The sequence below is a fragment of the Anolis sagrei genome, chromosome 3 (genome assembly GCF_037176765.1).
Source record: "Anolis sagrei isolate rAnoSag1 chromosome 3, rAnoSag1.mat, whole genome shotgun sequence".
Lineage (NCBI taxonomy): Eukaryota > Metazoa > Chordata > Lepidosauria > Squamata > Dactyloidae > Anolis > Anolis sagrei.
The window spans coordinates 213937027-213957973 of record NC_090023.1 but is presented as its reverse complement, the minus strand read 5'-3'; the positions used below and the strand labels follow the sequence as shown (position 1 = coordinate 213957973).

General features: G+C 40.9%; 1 protein-coding gene across 1 annotated transcript in view; it reads left to right on the top strand.

Moving 5' to 3' along the window:
• Positions 1 to 20947, top strand: part of NEURL1 (neuralized E3 ubiquitin protein ligase 1) — a 209675-nt gene that overhangs the window by 29340 nt on the left and 159388 nt on the right. The window lies entirely within an intron of this gene.

The window sequence follows — 20947 nt, the reverse complement described above, 5'->3', positions numbered from 1 at the left end:
ACAGATATGCCTGAATGCCATTGTATTAGCTCACTTCTGGTTCTACCATACAATATAGCTATGTTCAAGATCCTAGATATTCCTCGATACTCCAACATAATTCTATGGTAATTTCTGGTGGAAGTATACCATAGAATTCTGAAGGAACCTAGCAAATTTGGATTTTGTTCCTTGACATGGGTAAGTGAAACCAGAGATATGAGTTCCATAGTTACAAATAATGAAAGGGATGCTTTCAACTTCCTTTTCTCAGACATGAATGTGGAAAGAAGAGAGGGAAAGGGGGTATACCTAAACCCAAGGCTCATTGCAGCTGGTTCTCATAATGAGAAACCAGCTTCTTGCTGGGTTTGAACTGGTTCATTATGTTGCTGGGAAAACTTCTGGAATACAAGGTAAGTGATGAAGACTCTGAAAGGAAGCCAGTGAAATTCATAATGTGAATTGTTGTTGAATGTCTAGTTCATTTTTAAGAATAATATAAGTCTCTTGCTGGAAATGAAAAAACAAGAGAAACTAAACAAAGAGAAGATTAAATAAAGTGGAACTAATGAGCTTTCATGAGGTGTTCTGGGAACTGGGTGACATCATCAACATTTCTTGGATGACAGTCATGTTTAATCTTGCTTCCCTTGGGAAATTGAAGGGAGTTGTTGAAAATTAAGATTAAAAAAGCCTTCCTTTCTTACTCCCCAATATTTGCAAGAAGATGAAAGCAGACAGACTCTTGTAACATCCTGTTAATAGTTCAAGTACTATTATAATGAGTGCTCAAAGTTTTGGAGTAAACACTTTCATCCTACTTCGATCTTCTCAGGAAAAGTTCACTTTCAGGTCTTTCCGGGTCATTAGCTGAGTCATTAACGTACAGATAGAAATTCTGCAGGAAATTCTTTCCTTTATTGTACTTCCAAATTTTTACATGTTGCATTTCTGCCTATTACTCAGCTGTTGAAGGCACAAAAGGTCTTCTGGAGAAAGGCAGCAAAGCCATATTTTCTGCAGTATCCATGGATACTGTACTGTATCCATTCATTCTTTTTTTTTTTTACAACGAACTAGATTTTAGACCTCACTCTGAATGGTAGTTTGAAGATAATCTGCTTAAAACCTTGTACTATTTTAGAAAAAAACCCCAAATGTAACTCTCACATATAGTTCAAAACCACGGAGGAAGGATGGGGATTAATCCTTTACTTTTTAAAAAAATGTCCTGATGCTGCCATTTGCTCTCAAAGGGGCTGCTCAAATCTGCAATCTACAATGAACCAAAGCTTTCTTGTAGGGTTTACATTTTCTAATGTCAAGATACTGAATCAGTGACTCTCATTAAGAAAAAGAAAATGGATTAGCAAAATTACAAACTGTTGACACTGATCTGAACAATGCCTTTGTTTACAATTTTGATGGTTGAGTTGTTTGACTGATAGTTCTATTACAATATGATTTAATAAAATTAAAATGTGCTAAGCAAGTCCTGTCTTGGTCTAAAAAATCCTGTACAAATACAGATACAATCCTTGTATCAGCCACTTGTTTCAGTAACTTCTGCTGGTCAGATCTCTTCTCAAACATGACACAAATGTCTTTCACTTGTGCTCCAATTAACCAGAAGAATGGACATTCTGACCAAACTTCCTTGGTAAAGTACAATAGGTTTGGTTGGGAGTTACAATCATGACAATAGTGTCACGATCTTGATTAAAAATATAAAATATTTACTCATCTGTTTCATTTCATATTCACAGTTACTACTTATTCATGATGTTGACACTAGTGCCATGATTGTAACTCCTCCGAGGCCTAATTTACCAGATACCTGCTCAATACTGAGTAATTGGAATATGAATGAATGGTATTTCCACTGGGTTGTAATGGTAGGTCCAGCAAGAAGTTACTCTATTTAATTATATGTAATTAAGTAGGTGATAACGGATTCTAGCCATGTTCTTGTTAGAGTGGTTGAAGTCTTTTTGGAAACTTCCAATGTGGTACCTATTAGATGTTTTGGACTACCAACAACTACTACTATCTTTTGACAGGTGGTGCTCATGGTAGTTAATTCTCCAAAGTCCTGGGGGCATCAGAGTGGGCAAAGACAATAGGACTAGTTTTCTAGCGATTTGTGTTGTTAAAAGGGGCCCAGATAGTGACTGAAGTTCCTTTCTTGTGCTAGACATTCAGATGGGCAAGTTGTGTCATAGGAGATTATTTAAGGCACTATCTTCTGATGAGAGCCTTTGATTAAGAAATATGTTGTTGAATTTATGCTGCCAGATTGGGGTGGATGAGGATTGTCTTCTTGGAAATTCTGGCCATAAGAGTGCCCCATTTATGATCATAAGAGCTTTAACAGCTTTTAAGATTTAAATGTGAAAGCACAACCATTTCTAGCTTTTCTACATATAAATATAATTGATTAGTCTGCTGAGTGCCTGAGGCTACTACATATTTATTTATTTAGATTATTTAAACTTTGGCCTTCAGCCAGAAAAACAAAAAACAAAAACCACAATTTCTGTGGCTTATAAATCTTTGATTTCCTTATCCTCAGGCTTACAGTCTATGAAACTATCTTTATTTGATGTATTGTCGAAGGCTTTATTTGGTTCCATTTCATTTACATTCCACTTTTCTGCTAAGGGGTTCAAGGTGGCATATCTAGTTCCCAAACCATACGTTTATGTTTCCAACGCATTTGTATGTAGGTTTAAGCTAAGAGATACTGTTCCCAAGTCATCCAGTGACCTAGTACAGTTTTTTAACCACTCTTCTATGCAAACTTCACTGTGCCTGTTAATATGGTAAACAAAACACACACATTACAATGGCAGCCATTAGTTTTTACTGGTACAAACTGCTGAAAGATTTTGGGAGACGCAGATTTTCTTCGCCTGTACCATGGGAACACGGCTCCCATTCATTTGTTAGTCACTGCTCTGTGTAGGTGGCAGTCATGACTTCATGAGGACCTCCTTCTGCTCTTCCTTGTTGACTTCTGGCTCATGCTCAATAATTATATTATGTTCTCCCATACAGTAACAGTGCCAAGTTATTTTGCACCCCAGGCAAGGCTAACTATTTACATTTCTCCTTTGGATTAAAAAAAAGATGCAGAAAAAGTGAAGGGCAGAAAACTTAAAAGTGCTATTTTTTTTCAAATTGCAAGAATAAGTAACACAATAATCTTTGATAATCTTTTTCAAATACAAAACAAAATGTTTTGGACACAAATCAATCTGGAAAATCTCTATTGAAGCACCATATTTTGTTGTTGTGTGCCTTCAAGACATTTCCAAAGGAGCCCCCGGTGGTGCAATGGGTTAAACCCTTTGCCACCAGGACCGCTGACTGAAAGGTTGGTGGTTTGAATCCAGGGAGTTGGGTGAGCACCCATCTGGCAGCTCCAGCTTCTTATGCGGGGACATGAGAGAAGCCTCCCACAGGATGGTAAAACATCCGGGCATCCCCTGCGCAACGTCCTTGCAGACAGCCAATTCTCTCACACCAGAAGTGGCTTGCAGTATCTCAAGTCACTCCTGACACACACACACACACACACACACACACACACACACACACACACAAAATTCCAATTTATTGTTAACCTGTGATGGGGTTTTCTTGATCACATTTGTTCAGAGAGGGATTTCCTTTGCCTTCCTCTGAGATTGAGAGAGTATGGCTTGCCCAAGGTCACTGGACATAGAGGGTTCCCACGGTCCAATAGGGATTTGAACCTGGTTCTCCCGAGTTATAGTCCAATGGCCAATCCATTGCTCCACACTGACATCATATATGCTACTGTAAACAATATATCTTGCCAACTAAGATTTTTTCTTAATCAAAATATCACTGTTTTGAGATGTTTTAAACAGTATATGGCTGTTTTGAGATGGTTTTCAACAATGGATTTTAAAGTGGATATAACTGATTTTAGTATTTGTGGATATTTACAGTTTGTTTTATGTTCTGGCATTGAATGTTTGCTGTATATATGTTGTGCTCCGCCTTGAGTCCCCTTCAGGATGAGAAGGGCAGAATATAAATGCACTGGCTACCGATTGAGTACCGGATCACTTTCAAGGTGCTGGTACTAACTTTTAAGGCCTTATATGGTCTGGGGCCAGCGTACCTAAGGGCTCGCTTATCCCCCTACCGACCCCAGAGATTACTCCAGTCTGAAGACCAAAATCTGCTTGCAGTCCCTAATATCGAGACCTATCATTTGTCATCTACTAGGCATAGAGCCTTCTCGATTGTGGCCCCTTATTTATGGAATGCCTTGCCGGTAGAAACTTGAACCATCCGAGACCTACTTGCTTTTCGGAAAGCCTGTGAAACTTTTCTTTTCTGGCAAGCTTTTGATGGGTGAGCAATCCGGGCTATGCCTGTTCTCGCTGCCTATTGTTATTGTTATGGTCATTTTAAAGCTAATTGTATTGTTTTAATCTGTTACTGTAAACCGCTCCGAGCCAAATTGGGAGTAGTGGTATACAAGTTGAATAAATAAAAATAAATAAATAAATAAATAAACATTTAAAAATAAAATACATATGAAAAGGATAAACAAAATACAGAATATAGATTTTTGCTTATGAGATTTTATAATTGTATTTCATAATACTTTTGTAATATTTATCTTAAAATTAAAAATAATATATACATTACTAGTTGCATTTTAGAAGGATTATAAAATCGAATATGTATAAAACTGTCCCTAAAAGGTCAGTACAATGCCTCTGTGAGGTATACCTAGGTGGTTGGCCTAATTATGTAAGTCAACAGCTATTAAACCTCCTAGCAAAGCCATTAGGAACAGACTGTGAATTATGAATTAAGCCCAATGTTTTATAGAGGGGCACAATTTAAAGAGTTATGTATATCTGAGGAAGCTATCTTTGACTTGGCTTATGAGTTAGGAAGTCACTGTTTGTGTTCTGATAAAAATCTATTTGGATAAAGAGATGCATATGGTGAAAAACTGTGATGGTTTTTATTTGAGCATCCTCAAGCAGCGGTCTAACTGGACAGATCCCATGGAGTTTAATGCTGTATTTGTTTCATTTTCCTATCCGTGCAAATATGATCTGTAAAGGTTAAGAGCTCAGTGCCCAGTTTAGTCATGTTGCTTTAGCAACGCCAAGTGGGATGCAAAATAGTCTCCTTGGCAACATTTCCTATCTGTTTGATGAGCGATGGTCATAAATATGGAAGCAAATTGTAGTAACAGCCAGACTCATCAGCTTTTTATAGCATCAGAGGTTATGATTTGGTAAAAAGGAGTCAAGAAACAGGCCTGAAAACCAGTCTGATCTTATTTAGTGCCAAATTTTCTGGCAGAAAATGCTGTTTCATACACAGAAAACTTTTTTTCTGTACAAAGCAATAAGTACATTTTGTATGGAATCAGCCCTGAACGGCAAGGAGCCTCAATAGGTAAGATATTTATCATCACAGATTCTTGATATTGAAGAAACACGTTTTTTTCTGATCATCTTATATATATTTTTGAATAGCCTCTTCATGCCTACATTCTTATATGAATGTGCAGGGAAATTGAATAAAGCCCAACCATCTCCTGCCTTGCTTAATTTTCTTACGTGCTTTAGATTAATATCGACTAGCAGCTAGGCCTGTAGCCAGAAAAAAAAAATCAGGAGGAGTTGAAACTTTTTCCTCCCGAGATGCCTTTTCAGGTCAGTGTCTTCTGATCTGGCATGAGAGCTCAACAAGGCCCTGAAATTGCCATCATTGTGTAAAGATTCTTCACAGGTCCCGAATCATTGCTCTCCCTCTTTAAGCCAGGGCCCTTCCAGACAGGCCTTTTATTCCAGGATCTGATCCTACCTTTTCTGTTTGTCCTAGATTATCTGGCAGTGCGGACTCATATAATCCATTTTAAAGGAGAAATACTGGGATCAGATCCTGGGATATAGGGCCTGTCTGGAAGGACCCTCAGTTCTTGTTGGCCAGAAAGGACAATAGTTTCCACAATTGGTAGAAGTTTCTTTCTGTTTTCTTCTACTTTCTTCTTATTTTTTTTTATCATGATGACGGGTTACATCAAGACATTTTCCACTGTGAAGAAGTTCTCAACTAAGCACAAGTTGTTCTGATGGTACTCTGTTTTGTGTGTGTGTGTCTATTGAAGACTTCTGTTGTATTTTTCCATCTAACAAATGGTTTAGTAACCAATGCACCAAGCTTCTGATGACCGCCTTCACCCTCAACTTCTCCTTCAAACACCACACAGTACTTACAGAGTGCAGCCAGGGAAATCCGCTGAACCATTTGGGTTGAAATCTTAGATGCCTCTTCTTATCCACAGGAAATACATATCCAGGAAATATATATCCTGTGGATTTTGCACTAACTGAGCTTTCACTTGCTCATTAGAAACAGTCTTGTTCATATAAAGTCCAGTGACACAGCTTTGTCTCTTTGCTCCTGTTCCATTGTTTCTTTGGCAGAGCTTCCACTATGATCACTTTCACTATGTCAGCTATTGCTGCTATTACAATGTAAATGAATAGGAAGTGTGTCAAGATAGTGTGAATAACAATAATTTGGTTGAGATAGTACATATAGTTCTGGAGGGACTCTATTTTTTTGCTTCTCATATACTTGACATGGGAATTTGGAGTACACCAGGTTTTTTTACCTAAAAAATTTCAGGGGTGGTTTGAAATGGCGCTCCATTTGGTCATGCTGGCCACATGACCTTGGAGGTGTCTACCGACAGTGTTAGCTTTTCGGCTTATAGATGGAGATGAGCACCAAACCTCAGAGTCGGACATTACTAGACTTAATGTCAGGGGAAAACCTTTACCTTTACCAACCTTGAATCCCTAAACTGCCCCCTTGGCTATGGGCTTGTGAGCAGCTGTAGTAAATGGTGACACTGGTAGAAAATCTTTCATAGACAACTCTGGTTTCACTAACCATTAAGTCTAAAAGTGGTAGTAATATTCAGAATGAAGCAATGGAAGCCTTTCATCTTGAAAACCCTATGATGACACAATACAAAATAAAAAAAGAGATTGTGTTGGATGATGAGATTCCCAGGTTAGAAGATCCTGAGGGAAGTCCAGAGGATGAGTAGCACTGTGTGTAATGATGCAAATAGACTCAAGCTGAAAGGAGTTTTAGCTGCTGAAATGCTTAGGTGTGAAAGGAAAGTATGAAGCTTCATAATGCATATAACAGCAACATGGATTGTGAGAAGTATAAATCAGGGGAGATAGATTTTGCAAAAAAAAAAAACAGAAGACAGAAACACTGCAGTACTTGGGATCAGTGAGCGAAAATGGACCGGAATAGACATTCTAGGTCATATGATTGCACTATGCTTAACTCTGGAAATTACAATTGAAGAAATGAGGTTGCATTCATAGGGAGAGGAAATGTAGCAAAAGCAGTCAAGGGATACAGTGAAAAATCTGACTGAATAATATTGCTAAGACTCCAAGGATAACCTATTAATATATATATGATCCAAGTTTATGCTTCTGCCACCAAGGCAAACATTGAGGGAAAAAATAGAATAAAAAATCATTTTTTCCCATTGGTGTCTAGGAAGAAGTTGATCAGCAATCAAAATAGGACATGTCAATAATCAGAAGCAATTAGAATGCAAAAGTAGGAAACAATGAAACCAACCATTGTAGGAGAATTACAGAGACAAACTTGAATTATCTGCAGCCAACAGTTTTTTCCTTACACATTTTTCAAGTAATCAAAGGGTCAACTGTATGTCAGAATATCACCAGATGGCTAATTAAAAAAACAAATAGACTATATAAGCAGAAACAGAAGATGGAGAAGCTCCATTCTCTCTCCATTTATATCCTGCCTTTTGAGTCTCAATAATGTGACTAAAATCAGCTTATAGTTCTGTAAATTCAGCCAATGTTATTGTTGATGTGCTGACACTGAGTCTCTAGTGGCTCATCTTAGTCGACTTACTGGGTTTGCGGCAGAAGTAAGATTTGAACTAAGGAGCGATATTCTCAGTTATTCACTAAGAAACGTGAGTGCTATAAGATAGGTCTGTGGGAAATTAAAATCATCACCATCATCTCCATATTCACTATGAAAATACTAAACCATTATAATAACACAATATCTAGAATCTACATGTTCAAAGAATTTGACAATTTGTTTTTGAGATGGAAATGTTCTGATGATCAGGTAAGTTAAGAAGTACCACCATATGGTACTCAAATTGACCGCAGTGGTTTTGTTTGTAACGTCAGAATGACCTTTAAACCAGGCAGGTAATTTGATGAAAATAGCAGATGCTTCATATACATGAATACAATCATATGTTTGCTAGAGGACAGTCTTGATTTTAAGGGAAAACAGATGGTTTAATTTGCTTTAATATGGGGGCGTTCAGCTTAATTTATTCTTTTCTTACTGGCATTGTACTCTGAGGCTTGTACTACATACAACTGATGAAGACCCATTCCTTTGAACATGTTTACTATACTCCATTTATATATTACATTTAAAATATTTTCTGTCTCAGTTCTTGTGGTTTTTTTCGGGCTATATGGCCATGTTCTAGAGGCATTTCTCCTGACGTTTCGCCTGCATCTATGGCAAGCATCCTCAGAGGTGAGGTCTTGAATTCACAAGAACTGAGTGATTCCAGCCATGAAAGCCTTCGACAATACATATTTTCTGTCTATTCATATATTGAAGAGGGGTATGACTGAAAAGTCCAGAAGGGTTCATGGGCTAAAAGCACCGAATTTTATGTTCATGCCATTTGGCAGAACAAAACAGCAATCTTAATTATGTAGGTTAATTATCTAAATTATCATCATCATATTTTTATCTCCTGGGGACCTCTTGTGGAATGTTCTGTCTGAGATACCAAAATACATTGAATAGCATTGATCACTATAAGGCAGTTCCCAGATTATGAAGAAGATAGGTTCTATAGGTTTGTTCTTAAGCTGAATTTGTATTACTCCAGCCAAAAATGCATATTTTTAGTTTTGGATTGCATAGGGAAGGGTGAACACTCCTGTTGTGTTTGTTTGCTGTTTGTGTCCCTGTTCAGAGATTTCACCTCACTTTCTGTAACTATGATAATTGGATTTTGAAAAAAAAATGGCTTGTTGTGGAAACAAGGAATGGTGATAAAGTTTCTGTGGAGACATCTTTTCCTTACGATAAATTTCAAGAGTGAATTTCCCTTCCGGGATAGATTTCGCTCACTTCCTATTGTCTCACCCCTGTTCTTAACCATGAGTCATATAGAAGTCAAATGTTTGTAACTCAGGGACTGCCTGTATATTTTATCAGGCTGGGGAGGGAGCATTTGTCATTTTGTCCCAGGTGCCCACTTGACTTGAGTTATCTGTGAGTTTATGGCTCCTATCCAGTTCTGCAGTCTGTGCATCTGGGTGCTTTTCTCTTATAGCCAGACAAGACCAATAGAGAGAAAAGTGGTGGGGAGAGAAACTGCTTTAAAAAAACCAAAGAAGAGGGTTAAGTAAAGGTAAAAGTTTTCCCTAACATTAAGTTTAGTCATGCCCGACTCTGGGGGATGGTGCTCATCTCCATTTCTAAAATGAAGAGCCAGCGTTGTCCGTAGACACTTCAAAGATCATGTGGCTAGCATGACTGCATGAAGCATCATTACCTTCCTGCAGAAACAGTACCTATTAATTTACTCTCATTTGCATGTTTTCAAACTGCTATGTTGGCCAGAGCTGGGCCTAACAGCAGGAGCTCACCTTGCTCCCGGATTCGAACCGCCAACCTTTCCAGTTAGCAAGTTCAGCAGCTCACCGGTTTAACCCACTGTTCCACTAGGGGGCAGAAGAGGGTTGAACACCATTAATCTTTTACATCTGCTGCCATCATGTGTTATTTTGACTCTAATGTGACTCTTCTGGGAAACTTAAAACCGTAGACATTTTGAAGTGGAAAAAAAGCATATATGATTATTGGTTGATAAAGGCACATTTGTTTGGAGTGAAGTGGAAGAAGTAAAAAAAGGTGGAGAAAATTAGAATCATACAATATTAGAAGGTGAAAAGCCACAAGGGTCACCCGACTTCCACATAGGAATTCACAACTGAAGCTTTTATAGTATTACAGTTCTTTCTAATGTTCAGACGGAATCTCTTTGCTTGTTTGAACCCGTTGATTTCTATTTCTGATCCTTGGAGCAGCAGAAATGAGCTTGCTCCATCTTCTACAGACATCTTTTCAAATATTTAAAGATAGCTATCATGTGACTTCTCAGTCTTCTCTTCTTCAGGCTAAACATGTCCAGCTCTCTAAGTTGCTCCTCATAAGGTTTGGTTTCCAGACTTTTGATGTTTCCATCACTCTTCTTTGGACTATATGCAATAAAATTTAACATTCTCATGCAAGGAAATAAGCATCAGATTAAAGAGAACATGACTGCCAATCTGATGATGAACACAAAGAAAACATATGATTCTTTTCGAGACAAATTGGCAAATTACATTAAAGTACAAAAAGCTAGAGGGCTAGAATCAAAAACTAATTTTAGAAACATTTGGACTACATGCATCGCCTATGCTAACTTTTTGTAGGGCTGGGATGGAAAATGGCATACACAAAAATGGTATGAATATTTAGCAGATTATATCCAAGATTACATTGTGGATAGGAAAAATAAATATATTATTGGATACCCTAGGTCAGGGGTTCTCAAACTTTTCAAACTGCAGAGTCCTTTAGGAAGTAAAAATTTCTTATGGAGAGTGTTTGTGTGAACCAATTCACACAGTGCAAAAAAAAAAAAAAAGGAAAGAAAGAAAGAAAGAACAATACAAGATTTAAAACCAGTTTTAACGAACATAAGCTTAACAGTATTCAATGGAAGACTCAAGGGGCCATAAGTCCAATGCTCTTCTGCCATGCAGGAATGGCACAATAAAAGAACCCCAAACATTCGGTCACCCAGGCTTTGTGATGATGATGATGATGATGATGATGATGATGATGATGATGATGAATCACAAGCCTGAAAAAGTTACAGAAAGTGAACACATCAAACTACTCTGGGACTTCTGAATTCAGACAGACAGAGTTTTGGAGCACAATACTTCTGACCTCACGATCATGTTAAAAATAAAGTATGGATTGTCTATTTTGCAATCCCAGGCGACAGCAGGATTGAAGAGAAATAACTGGAAAAGCTGAGTTGATATGAGGATTTAAAAATTGAATTGCAAAGACTCTGGCACAAGCCAGTAAAGATGGTCCCGGTGGTGATCAGCACACTGGGTGCAGTGCCTAAAGACCTTGACCTGCACTTAAAAACCATCGGTGCTGACAAAATTACTGTCTGCCATCTGCAAAAGGCCACCTTACTGGGATCTGCATGTATTATTCGCCAATACAGCACACAGTCCTAGACACTTGGGACGTGTCTGATGTGTAATTCAATACAACAGCCAGCAGAGTGATCTTGTTTGCTGTGGACTCATCTTGTTGTGTTTCAAATAATAATAATGGAAACCCCAGGGGCCTTCAAGTCCAATCCCCTTCTACCATGCATGAAAAACACAATCATAGTACCCCCAACAGATAGCCACCCAACCTGAGCAGTGGGAGGGAAACAAGGCTTTGGAAGCAAGGAAGGTGAGGAGGAAAGGATCTGGGTGGTGAGGAAAGTGAGGAAAAAAGGTATGGCAGCAAAGGAGGTGGGGAGGTTGAGGAGCAGGAAAGGGGTGGGGTGGGTGCACAACTGTCAGGCTGGACTAGAGCAGGGGGGAGGAGGGGGAGGAGGGGGAGAGAAGCATGGAGCCCCACAGTAAGCTTTGTGGAGCCTCAAGGGCTCCACGGAGCACACTTTGAGAACCGCTGCCCTAAGGAGAAGAGGGAAGAGAAATGGCAAGAACTGAAAGTCAAGGTAAAGGGTAAAAGAAAATACAAGGAACTGACACAGACTATCCTTATGATCAGACAAATGGAATTAACAATAAAGAAAATGTATGACTTTTCTCAGAGGGAGGAGCAAACCCTGGAAAAGGGATGGATATTAGTAGGAGATGAGTACGAAATTAAAAAGGTGTAGACAGTAGACGACACCGGAAAGGGCCCGAGTATATATGAAATCTATCTATCTATCTATCTATCTATCTATCTATCTATCTATCTATCTAGTATATGTAGCTTTTGTTGTTTTCCAAAACATTCTTGTGAGGAAATGTTATATTCTACTTGTATGATCCAAATTTTTTTTAATGTTAACTTTTTGTATATATGCTGTGCAGCTACTGTTGCCACCTCTTTTATGTATATTTATTTATTTATTACTGGTGCTTTTACCCCGCCCTTCTCAACCCCCGGAGGGGGACTCAGTGCGGCTTACACAAAAGGCAGAATTCGATGCCTATACATAATAATACATAGTGTACAAAATATAAAAATATAAAAGCGATATACAAAATATAATTAAAACAATTATCACAATAAAACATCAGCATTAGTATCTAGGTCATTGTATAAACATCATCTAAACATCATATAAAGTCATTCCTATAGTCAGCGTTTCGTTCCAGAGTTCCATACACCAATCCGTTAGTCCGTTCTTAGCCATCAGTAGAGTTCTTCTTTATTTACCCGCTTGTCCAAATGCCTGGTCCCAGATCCATGTTTTTAGTTTTTTCCTGAAAGAAAGGAGCGTAGTTGCCAATCTGATTTCCCCGGGGAGGGAATTCCATAGGCGGGGGGCCACCACTGAGAAGGCCCTGCTCCCCGTCCCCGCCAATCTCACCTGTGATAAAGGCGAGGTCGAGAGCAGGACCTCCCCAGAGGATCTTAGGCTCCGGGTTGGGACGTAGAGGGAGAGCCGTTCGGACAGGTACACTGGGCCGGAGCCGTATAGGGTTTTATAGGTCAAAACCAGCACTTTGAATTGTGCTCGGAACTGGATTGGCAGCCAGTGGAGCTGACATAACAGGGGGGTGGTATGCTCCCTGTATGACGCCCCGGTGAGCAATCTGGCTGCCTCTCGTTGGACTAGTTGGAGTTTCCGAGCAGTCTTCAAAGGCAACCCCACGTAGAGTGCGTTGCAGTAATCTAACCGGGATGTAACAAGAGCGTGGACCACCGTGGCCAAGTCCGACTTCCCAAGGTACGGGCGCAGCTGGCGCACAAGTTTTAATTGTGCAAAAGCTCTCCCGGCCACCGCTGAGACCTGGGGCTCCAGGCTCAGCGATGAGTCCAGGATCACTCCCAAGCTGCGAACCTGTGTCTTCAGGGGGAGTGTAACCCCGTCTAACACAGGCTGTAACCCTATGCCCTGTTCGGCCTTACGACTGACCAGTAGGACCTCTGTCTTGTCTGGATTTAGTTTCAATTTGTTAGCTCTCATCCAGTCCGACACAGCGGCTAAACACCGATTCAAGGTCTGGACCGCCTCCTTGGTGACAGGTGAGAAGGAGTGACAGATTTGGACGTCATCTGCATAGAGATAGCATCTTAGTCCGAAACTCCGAATGATCTCTCCCAGCGGCTTCATGTAGATGTTAAATAACATCGGGGACAAGATTGAACCCTGTGGGACTCCACACAACAACGGTTGTGGGGCCGAACAGGTGTCACCCAATAACACCTTCTGGGTCCGTCCCTCAAGGAAGGATCGGAGCCACCGCAGAGCAGTGCCTCCGAGCCCCATATCCATGAGGCGGCCCAGAAGGATACCGTGATCGACGGTATCGAAGGCCGCTGAGAGGTCCAGCAGAACTAACAGGGACACACTCCCCCTGTCCAGTTCCCTGCGCAGATCATCTACCAAGGCGACCAAGGCTGTCTCAGTTCCATGTCCCGGCCTAAAGCCAGACTGTGCCGGGTCTAGATAATCAGTGTCTACCAGAAATCCCTGGAGTTGTGTCGCCACCACACGTTCCATGACTTTGCCCAAATAGAGGAGATTGGAAACTGGCCGATAGTTGTCGAATTGAGTGGGATCCAGTGATGGTTTTTTCAACAGCGGTTTTATAATAGCTTGCTTTAAGCTCGCTGGAAATATTCCTTCCTGTAAGGAGGCATTAACCATCACCTTCACCCACTCTGCCAAACCCCCTCTGGCTTCCTTGACCAGCCAGGATGGGCAGGGGTCTAGGATGCATGTAGTGGGTCGCACCTCTCCAAGGATCCTGTCCACATCCTCAAGCTGAACCAATTGAAACGAATCCATCAAACCTGGACAAGCAGATGTTCTCGTTACATCCCCAGAGACCGCTGTTAACATGACGTCAAAACCCGACCGTATCCGCTCAATTTTATCCGCGAAGAATCGGGCAAATGCTTCACAGCGAGCCACCGAGTTGTCTGAGGTCTCGCTTTTTGGCGGATGTAACAGACCCCTGACAACTCGGAAGAGCTCAGCTGGACGATTTTTCGCAGATGCAATATTGGCTGCCAGAAATGTTTTTTGCGCCGCCGCTATTGCCACTTCGTAAGACCTTAAAAAGGTCTTCAGAAGTGTTTGAGCTGATTTGGTGGGGTTCCGGCGCCACACGCACTCTAGCCTCCTCTTTTCTCGCTTCATTGCTGCCAGCCCCTTAGTAAACCAAGAGGCTGGTTTAGCTCGGCTATTCGAGAGGGGGCGTTCCGGAGCGATTGTATCAATGGCCCTGGTCAACTCACTGTTCCAGCGAGAGACCAGGACATCGATAGGGTCGCTAGCCGAGGAGGTGGGAGAATCCCCAAGAGCCATCAGGAGTCCATTTGGATCCATAAGTCTCCTGGGGCGGACCATTCTAATGGGTCCACCACCCCTGCGGAGGTTGGGAGGTGCAGTTAGTCTAAACCTGATCAGATGGTGATCGGTCCATGGCAATGGAGCGATGGTCAGCTCCTCCACCCCGTCATCCCCGTCCCATCCTTGAGAGAATACCAAATCCAATGTGTGCCCGGCACTATGGGTGGGACCAGATATTAGTTGGGACAGGCCCATGGTTGCCATGGCGGCCATGAAGTCCTGAGCCGCACCGGAAAGAGAGGCCTCGGCATGGACATTGAAATCTCCCAGGACTAAAAGCCGTTGGGAGCTCAACGCCATGTCCGAGACCACTCCTGCTAGCTCAGGTAGGGAGACTGTAGTGCAGCGGGGTGGTCGGTACACCAACAGAATCCCTATCCTGTCCCGGTCACCTATCCTAAAGCCGGCACATTCAAATGCAGTTGATTGTGGGATGGGACGTCTGATCAGGGGGATGAAATCCTTGTAGACAACTGCAACTCCGCCTCCCCGCCCTCCAAGTCTTGGTTGGTGCTGCACAGAGTAACCCGGTGGACAGAGTTGAGTGAGATTAACCCCACCCCCTTCGTCCAACCAGGTCTCCGTTATACACGCCAAATCAGCTTGTTCCTCTTGGATTAGATCTTTAATAACAGAGGTTTTTCCGTTTACTGACCTGGCGTTGAACAGCACCACCTTCAACCTGGAGGGGCCACCATCCTGGCACCTCAGTTGTATCTTGTCGGGAGGATGTTTTAGAGCTGCCAATTTGTTTTTATTAGTTTCAGGCCGGATTGTAGTATTGATTTTTGGGATTGCCAATGTTCTGTTATAAATTTTGGGCCTGATTTGATTTCTCCTTGAGTTGTTAACATCATTTTGGTTTGCCAATCTGTTGTTATAAATTTTGGGCCGAAATGAATATTTTGCTCTCCCTTTCCCGTATCTCCCTCTACCTGTCACCACCCTTATGGTGGAGCCCCCACCCATGGAACCGTCCCCCCCCCCCGGGGGTGTACCCTCCATTTCCATCTATTGTTATTCCGTATGTCCGTGCTTGATGCCACAAATAATTACAACAATTGAAATCTTGATGTCCCCCCTTGATGTTACCTGCTCCTTCCAGTGTATTGAAGATGGTAAAGTGCACTTGTGCGGTAGCAGCAGGGCAGAAGCAGCAGGGCAGAATATTTGAGGAATTAACAGTAGCAGCAGAGATGGTAACAGTGGTAACATGGGTAATAATTGTTTGTAGCAGTAGTATATGCAACTAGCTCTAAAGTGACAGTGCAAGCTCTGAGCAATTAAATTAAAGTGCAACACAATTAGTCACTTGATCATGGATCTGGAATTGGGCTGATGATTGATTGTTGGCAAGAGTTCTAGCGGGTAGAAAACTAAAGTGCTCAATATAAAGTGGTTTAGTGCTACAGTAGTTCTAAAGTGCAAAATTAGTGCCTTCTGGATTAAATCCAATCAACAGTCTTCAGTCAGGGCAGTAATTTCAAACCAAGGCCCAGCACCCTGGACCCGTGGAAAACAAGCCGGCGCCCGTTGGCCAAGTCCCTGGTTCTTCCTAACCGTCCTTTGAAGCGATGACCCAGTTCACGGGGAGATGGCAGCCCGGTTAGTGAAGGCAATAATTATTTAGCACTAATTATCAGCACCAGTTCTAGCTATATGGATTGATGTTATGTTGCTCAACTTTGCTTGACCACAGAGGGCAGTATAGTTCTCTGGATGCTAGCAAAACGCTGAGTCATGGACAACAAATAGAACTTCCTGTCTGCTATCTTCTATCTCAATGTTTAGATCTTACATGTTCGTCACAACTATATCTGTGTTTGTATAAGTCTTAGAACCGAAAAAATAAGTGTCTAGTATGCTGGCTAGATTTAGTAACCATTTTATTTTTATTTCTGCATTTTATTTCTGTCCTCCCTTCAAACATCTTATGATAGAGTGCACAAGTAATATTTTCCTTTCTCACTTGTATATTCCATGCAATGTTGTGAAGAGGTTAATAATAATAATAATAATAATAATAATAACTTTATTTTTATACCCCGCCTCCATCTCCCCGAAGGGACATGCTCAACAAAACTGGTTAAAATAAGCATCGAAAAAAAAGCAATATCAAACATCAATAAATATAAAATCAGACATTATAAAAATGATTAAAAGCTATCATGGCTGAGCAAATAAAGTGCTGAGTTCGGTTCATAATTACTAAGTGCAATGAATCCGAAAAAGAGCCAGGGAAAGTACGACAATCGGAGGGCTGGGCTAGGAGGCAATTGTCCTTAGGATATTAAAGTGTTAGAAGTGCCAGAAAGGGACCATGTTAAAGTGCAGGAGATGGATAGGTCGGGAAATTCTGTGGTGAACTGCCTAATCTAAGGCATAATGGAATAGCCAAGTTTTTAATTCCTTGCGGAAAATGGAGAGAGTGGGAGCCTGTCTAATCTCCCTGGGGAGTGAGTCCCAGAGCCGAGGGGCCACAACAGAGAAAGCCCTTTCCCTCATCCCCACCAACCGAGCTTGTGAAGGTGGTGGAAGCAAGAGAAAATCCTCTCAGGATGATCTTAAAGTACGTACTGGTTCATAGGGGAAGATGTGATCATGAAGATAGACTGGTCCCAAACCGTTTAGGGCTTTATAGATGATAACCTGCATTTTGTATTGGGACCGGAAACTTATGGGTAGCCAATGGAGCTGTTTAACCTAAGAAACAGTGACTGGCTCCAGGTAGCCTAGTGAAGTTCTTGGCTGCATGGAGATTGCAAAATTGCCCTATACCAGCCACAAAGCTCCACATCATGTGGGCTATTTCTCAGAGTCTTTAAGTAAACATTTCAAAAGAAAAGAGTACATATATTCCCACTCCTTCCCCACAGCAGGACTCTACCATTTGTAGAACTGTAAAGTTCATTTTAAGAAATCCAGATTTTCTTTCTGTTTGAACTATCTCTCTCCAGAATTAGATTGAACCCAGAGTGAGGTGAAAGCTAATTATACAGTTGTTGATGTTTGGTGCCTTTGATTTAAACCAGCTAACAAATAATGGTTTTTCTTTTCCGCTCCCGCTGTGTACCGCAGTTTTGTTATTGTCTTTATTCCTTCCTAAGGTGAATGCTGTATGCATGTGCACACACTGACCTTAATTTTTTTTATAAGAGGGGGAGTGCAAGGATATCACCATATAGGGTATGTTTCCTCTTTCTACAAGTGTAGATAGCATCTTTTGGGTTTTATAAAGGGCAAATAGACTCTGTTGTTCTCAGTAAAGCAAGCTATTGTTTTTCATTTTTTACTAGCAGTGTTAAGCTTAATTCCATAAGGATTTCTTTTGAATGAGCTTTCAGAAAAAAAAAATCCTTTTGGAATATATCCATCTTTCTGTTGCTTATATCTCTTCATCTGTGTCTTTCATGTCAGTACTAATTAATTCTGAGGATTTGTCCTCTCATATATTTAAAAACATCTAGAGAATACAGTTAATGGGTCTGTTTTGAGAGAACAAGATGCCAGGGACTCATATTTGTGTACTTCTCTGTCTAAGGAAAAATCCAAAGCAAGTGACCATGAACAAAGAAGAGGCCAACCTAACCACCAACTGGAACAAGAAGAAAAGAAAGGTGCTGGTGTTAATTGATTCATTGCTCAGAGGTATAGAGGTGACTGTGTGCCAGCAAGCCGTTATAGTAACTAGGATGTTATTGATAAGTTGTTGAAACTGATAAAAAACACTGAACTGTACCACTTTTTTCTGATTCATGTGGACACCAACAACACTATCAGACACATATCTGGGCAGATCACTCTGGACTAGGAAGCACTAGGCAGGAAAGTGAAGACTGTAGGGCAGAGGTTTCAAAACTGTTCATGTTGGTGGCACATTTTTTGGACATGCATTCTTTTGTGACATGATAATTCAGTTTTACTAACAAACCTGGAGGTTAAACCAATCCCTTATAAGATTCTCATGCAACATATATATGTAGAATATAAGTTTCATATGATCTTTACTGTGCTACACTTGATACTTGTATAGTTCCCTCTACAGCCGATCCATGAGGTTCATCACAAACATCACTGTCAACAGATTTTCTTTTCTTAATTAGAAACTTTCACATTTTGATGGTAATTACCATACTTCGAATCAATCAACAAATTGTGCAAACTATAAAAGTTATAATGCAGCATCTACACTTGAACACCAGCATTCCACTTCTGTAGTAATTAAATCTCTCTAGAGGTTTTTAAACAGAGGCTGGATGGATGCTTTGACTGTGTCTTCCTTCTTACTGAAGGAAGTTGGATGAGATGCAATTTGGGAGTCTCTGGAGGGTTTTGAACTGAGACTGGATGGCTGTCTGTTGAGGAGGCTTTGTCTTCTTGCCTGGCCAAAAGGGGTTGGACTAAATTCCCTTTAGAGACAACAGAGGTTGATTTCTCGGTCCATCTTCCCATCTTAGCAAAGGCCTAGTACTGTCAACAAAGAAAAGAATGTCTTTGGCAGAAACATGGTAAATCTGATCAGAAGGGCTTTAAACTAAATCCTTAGAGGTTTGGAAATTATAGCTTAAACATCTGTTCAAAAAGCAAATTCAAAAATCCATATGAGTGATTAAACTGGAGTGGTGGAGAGCATTTGGGTAAAAATAAATGGAGAAAGAAATACAGGATACAAATGACACTTAAGAGAGCAATCCTAGCACTCTGAAAGGGTGTCTGGGGCCATAGAAAAGAGCAAAGTGCCCTATCTATAGGTAGAGAAGTCTGCCTTTGGAGTAATCCTCCCAGTAATAATAATGAACATTTGGTCACTTTCTCTTCCTGTTTTCTGATATATTTCCTGACATTTATACCCCACCTTTCTCCACCCTGGAGGGGATTCAAGGCAGCTAACACATAGGCAATTATTCAATGCTGATGATGGCACGCCCGAGCCTATAGGAAAACTATAGTGTCTGGCTTTACTCGGGGGGCTATCTGTATACCTCTATTAAGATTAAGACCCTTAGCAGACAGAGGCACTTTAGGCAAGGTTTATTTATTTCTCGTGTCAGGGCAGCCAGTCAATTATATTACATTTCTAACAGAACAAAGCAAGCAAACAGAGAAAATACAAAATGTGTGAGTTTGGTAGTTGATTAAATGTCCTTTGACCAGTATCTGGCCACTTGGAGTGCTTCTGGTGTTGCCGCAAGAAGGTCCTCCATTGTGCATGTGGCTGGGCTCAGGTTGCATTGCAGCAGGTGATCTGTGGTTTGCTCCTCTCCACACTCAAATGTCGAGGATTCCACTTTGTAGCCCCATTTCTGAAGGTTGGCTCTGCATCTCATGGTGCCAGAGCGCAGTCTGTTCAGCGCCTTCCAAGTCGCCCAGTCCTCTGTGTGCCCAGGAGGGAGTCTCTCATTTGGTATCAGCCATTGGTTGAGGTTCTGGGTTTGAGCCTGCCACTTTAGGCAAGGTGAAAAAATAACCAAAACAAGGTGAATAAAGGGACTATCATAAGGTAACTTAAAACAATACATTAAAAAAAGGTCCCTTTGCTGTCTGCAGTCATCTCGCTGGAGTATTTTGCCTCTGGTGCAAAGCAATGGTTATAAACTGTCTCAGTCTTCTTTCTTGTGAAGCATAAGCTTGTCATAAGCTTCTGTTGTCCTTTGGACTGGTGGTATAAAATACTGCTGAATGCAGGTGCTAAGGATGCCTGTCTTTGGATTGCTTGGGCCTAGCATACGAGACAATGCCTCAAGCCTCTAGTGACTGTAGAAAAAGTAGTCCAGCAAGAGTGTTTTTTATACAGGCAAATGGAAAATAGACCAACTAATGCTGGCTTCTGGGGGGATTTTAAGCTCCACCCAAAACTAATACAAAAGAAGGTATCTACACTATTGGGAAAACCTATGAACAGAGGTATCTGAAGCAGAGGAGAGGAAAAGGCAGAGCCAAGACTTCACAGTGCTATAAAACAATGAACAATTAAAACAAACATTTAAATAGAATTATAAAATACATTAAAATAATCAAAACATTGAAAATATCTTCACAATTAATCACACAATCCAGGCCATTCCAATAGTCATTGCACATCATTCCATATCTATCTATTGCACAAGTTCTTCAAAGCCTTGGACACAGAGCCATTTTCACTCTCTTATGGAAGTTCAGGAGGGAGGGGTCTCTCTCTCT